Genomic DNA, 5,178 nt, shown 5'->3' on the forward strand with positions numbered 1-5,178 from the left:
CTGCTGTTTGCTGTCTGTGGTCAGACTTCCTGCATTGTTCTAGAGAAGACTCAGCTGTCTGCTTCCTTGACCTTGGACCCAGCAGCCCTCATGAGTTGAAGGACTTCCAGTATATTGACTGTTCCACAGAAGTGAGTTGAACTGAGCCCTCTGTACTGCTGTGTGGACTGTTATATTCCTTCCTGCTCTATCTATCTATCCTATTTGTTTCTCTAGAGAACCCTGACACAATTGGTACCGGAGTGGTTCTAGAGAAACAGGATGATAAATATGGACTTGTCAAATTAGGCTTAACAGCGTTGATAATGCTATCAATACCCCTAAAATCAAGGCATGGATAAGTCTGCCATTCTTATTAGAGTGGGTGGTGTTAACCCCTGGTGTGAAGTCACAAAGCTAAGATTCACAGTATCATCACTAAAAGATGAAGTGCTGATGAGAGGAGAGGCTTTGGGTGATTGTGTGTTTGATGTTTTCCAGCAGTTTTATTAGGATGAGACGTATAGGGAAGCTGGTTGGCTGGTCCTCCTTACAATAGAAAATGTGATTAAGGAGAGGAATAATCTCAGAAGATCAGAAGCATGCCTCAAGTGCCAAATAACAGACCTAAAATCTTCTGCATGTGCTACAAAGGAGAGCTTTCTCTCCTCTAGTAATAGAGCTGACATTGCTAAAAACCAAATCTAGAGTCTCATCATACAAGTAGCTGAATTACATACAGCATCAGCTGAATTGCAGGTCTAAAACAGTGTCTGATATTAAAGTAAGGCCATTAGCAGAAAGAATTGGGACCTGAAACATGAGATGGGAACATATGGGCTGATGATCCTGAAGAGGAGGATATTGAGCCCCTACGGTCGATTGAGCTACCCCAATCAATAGATTCACCCCTTGCACCTGAGGGGGTTAATCCCCTATCAGTAAAATAACTCACACTTGAGCAGATTAACCAAACTGTTCAAGCTGAAATGCCAGGCGGGCCTGCATCGGTAGCATTGCCTGGGGGAGATGCCTTACAGGATATTGCCGAGAACCCCCAGGAAGCACCCACACCATCCATTATTTCTTCTGGAGTGGTAACTAGAATTAAGTCTTAGAAACTGCCTAAAGGTGAGGTTCCGATGAAGAATCAGGACGAATTGTGCTATACTCATAACGTTCTGCATGAGTTTTCAAATATATACAAGAAGAAGTCTGGGCAGTATCTCTGGGCATGGTTATTAAGGTTGTGGGATACTGGTGCAAGGAATATAACATTAGACCAGATGAGTTTCTTGATATGGGGTCCGTAATCACAGATTATCTCAGCAAGAGAGGTTAAGAGAGGATCTAATTGCTTACTTGGTTGGTTCACTGAAGCATGGGCTGCCAGATGACCTAGATTAGACCAACTTGAGGTACCTGACCTACCTTGATACACTGTAGAAGAAGGCATGCAAAAGCTTAGGGAAACTGATATGTTGGAATGGTTCTATCAGAATAATCCTCCCATAAACCCAAAAAGGGAGTGCCCCAAGGACATACATTTCACCACAACCATAAGGAACAAGCTTGTGAAGTGGGATCCAGAATCTCTCTCTTTTAAAAAAATCATTTATAGCTCTTATCACAATACACACATATATCCATTGCCTCAAGCACATTTGTACATTTGTTGCCATCATAATTTTCAAAACATTTTCTTTCTACTTGAGCCCCAGGTATCAGCTCCTCATTCCAGCTGCCCCCCTCCTTCACAGACCCTTGATAATTTATAAATTATCATTATTTTTTCATGTCTTACACTGACCGATGTCTCCCTTCCCCCACTTTTCTGTTGTCTGTGCCCCAGAGAGGGGGTTATATGTAGATCATTGTGATCAGTTGCTTCTTTCTGCCCCCCACCTTTCCCTTCCCCTCCTGGTATCACTTCTCTCGTTATTGGTTCTGAGGGGTTTATCTGTCCTGGGTTCCCTGTGTTTCCAGCTCTTATCTGTACCTGTGTACATGCTTTGGTCTAGCCTGATTTGTAAGGTGGAATTGGGATCATGATAGTGGGGGAGAAGGGGGAGCATTAAAGAATTAGAGGAAAGTTGTATGTTTCATTGGTGCTATACTGCACCCTAACTGGCTCATCTCTTCCTTGTGACCCTTCTGTAAGGGGATATCCAATTGTCTTTTGATGGGTTTTGGGTCTCCACTTGGCACTCCCCTCGCATTCACATTGATATGATTTTTTGTTCGGGGTCTTTGATGCCTGCTCCCTGATCCTCTCGACACCTCATGATCACACAGGCTGGTGTGCTTTTTCCATGTGGGCTTTGTTGCTTCTCAGCTAGATGGCTGCTTGTTTGTCTTCAAGACTTTAAGACCCTAGACATTATAGCTTTTGATAGCCAGGCACCATTAGCTTTCTTCACTACATTTGCTATGCACCCATTTTGTCTTCAGTGATCGTGTCAGGAAGGTGAGCATCACAGAATGTCAGGTTATTAGAACAAAGTGTTCTTGCATTGAGGGAGTACTTGAGTAGAGGCCCAATGTTCGTCTGCTACCTTAATACTTAACATATAAATATATGTAAATAGATCTATTTCCCTATAATTATATAAAAATATATTTACTTAGGCATATGCCTGTATTTAGACCTCTATAACTGTCCTTTGTCTCCTAGTTCTTTCATCTATTCCTTTTACTTTCCTCTTGTCCCACTATCATGTTCAGCCTTCATGTGGGTGTCAGTAATTCCTCTCAGTTACATTACCCTTGATCAAGCCCTACCAGGCATCCTATGCCCTCCTTGCCATCGATTTTAGATCGCTTGTTTTTCCCTTTTCCCTGGGTTTGTTAACACTCACTTTCTTTTCCCGCCTCCCCTCTCCCATGTCTCCCTGGAACTGTCCGTCCTGTTGTTTTCTCCTCTAGATTATTTATCGTGCCTATATTATCTAGATAGACATGCAGAGACAATAATAAGCATAAAAACAAGGTAAAGCAAAAGAAAACAACAAAAGAAAACCAAAAAACAAACAACAAAAAACTAATGACAAAAAAAAAGAAAAGAAAAGAAAAGCCTATAAATAGTTCCAGGTCTGTTTGTTGTCCTTTAAGAGGCCTCAAAGGACCACCAGAGGCAGTTTGCCTTCAGCTGGCAGGGGCACCAATACACTTTCACAATTCTCCCTCAGCGGTACATCAACTCTTCCTCCCTGTGCCATAATTTAGTCGGAAGGATCCTTGATCCTGTCTCGCCTGCAAAATGTCACACTAGTCCATTATATTGACGACATTTTGTTGATTGGACCCACCAAGGAGGATGTATCAAAGACTCTAGATTCATTGGTACAACATCTGCCTACAAGAGGTTGGGAAATCAACCCAAGGAAGATTCAGGTACCCTCCACCTCAGTAAAATTTCTAGGGGTCCAGTGGTGTGGGGCATCTCGAGATATTCTTACTAACATGAAGAATAAGCTATTGTATCTGGCCCCTGAAACAACTAAACAGGAGGCACAACACCTAGTGGGCCTCTTTGGAATTTGGAGACAGCATATCCCTCAACTGGGTGTTCTACTTTGCCCTATTTATCAACTGACATAAAAGGCCTCCAATTTTGAGTGGGGCCCAGAACAAGAAAAGGCTTTGCAATAGGTTCAGGCTGCCGTGCAAGCTGCTTTGCCACTGGGACCATATGATCCAGCTGACCCAATGCTGCTAGGGGTGTCAGTTGTAGATAAAGATGCACTGTAGAGTCCTTGGCAGACCCCTATTGGTGAATCACAGTGTAGACACTTGAGATTTTAGAGTAAAGTCCTGCCACCCTCTGCAAACAACTACGCCCCTTTTGTAAAACTGCTATTGACCTATTACTGGGCTTTATTGGAGACAGAAGGCTACACCATGGGCTACCAAGTCACCATGAGGCCTAATCTGCCCATCATGAGACGGGTATTGTCTGACCCACTGAGTCATAAAGTTGGATGTGAACAGCAACACTCCATTGTTAAATGGAAGTGGTATATACGAGATCAGGCCAAAAGCAGGACCTGAATGTACAATGCCCACAGTCTCTACTCCTGTCACAGTACCTTCCTTCTCCTGGTCTGCACCTATGACCTCCTGGGGAGTTCCTTATGATAATTTAACTGAACAACAGAAAATTCATGCTTGGTTTGCTGATGGCTCTCCACAACATGTGGGTGTCACTCAAAAGTGGACAGCAGCAACACTACAGCCCCTTTCTGGGATCTCCCTAAAGGACAGTGGTGAAGGGAAATCCTCCCAATGTGAAGAACTTCGAGCAGTGCACCTGGCCATTCAGTTTGCCTAGAAGAAGAAATGGTCAAATGTGAGATTGTATACTTATTCATGGGCTGTGGTTAATGGCTTGGCTGGATGGTCAGGGAATTGGAAGGAACATGATCAGAAAACTGGTGACAAGGAGGTGTGGAGAAGAGGTATGTGGATAGACCTCACTGAATGGGCCAAGAAAGTAAAGATAATCATGTCTCATGTGAATGCTCACCAATGGGTTGCCTCTGAAGAAGAGAACTTTAACACTCAAGTGGATAAGATGACAAGCATTGTGAAGACCAGTCCTCTTCTTTCCTCTGCCACTCCTGTAATTGCCCAATAGGCACATGAACAAAGTGGACATGGTGGCAGGGATGGAGGTTATGCGTGAGCACAGCAACATGGACTTCCACTCACCAAGGCTGGCTTGGCTACTGCCACTGCTGAATGGTCCATCTGCCAGCAGCAGAAGCCAAGATATGGGACCATTCCTAGGGGAGATCAACAGGCAACCTGGTGGCAGGTTGATTACATAGGACCACTTCTGTCATGGAGAGGGCAGCATTTTGTTCTTACTGGAATAGATGCCCACTCTGGATATGGATTGGCCTTCCCTGCATGCAATGCTTCCATCAAAACTACCGTATGTGGACTTACAGAATGCCTCATCCACCAGCACTGCATCCCAAAAAGCATTGCTTCAGATCAATGAAGTCACTTCACAGCAAATGAATTGTGGCAATGGGTCCATGCCCATGGAATCCACTGAATGTATCATGTTCCCCATCATCTTAAAGCAGCTGGCTTGAAAGAATGAAGGAATGGCCTCCAAAAGACACAATTATGGTGCCAGCTAGGTGGCAACAACTTGTGGGACTGGGGCAATGTTCTCCAGGAGGCTGTATA

This window comes from Echinops telfairi, unplaced genomic scaffold, assembly GCF_000313985.2.
Source record: "Echinops telfairi isolate 266 unplaced genomic scaffold, ASM31398v2 ScPeMD7_7468;HRSCAF=8506_0, whole genome shotgun sequence".
In the NCBI taxonomy this organism is placed as follows: Eukaryota; Metazoa; Chordata; class Mammalia; order Afrosoricida; family Tenrecidae; genus Echinops; species Echinops telfairi.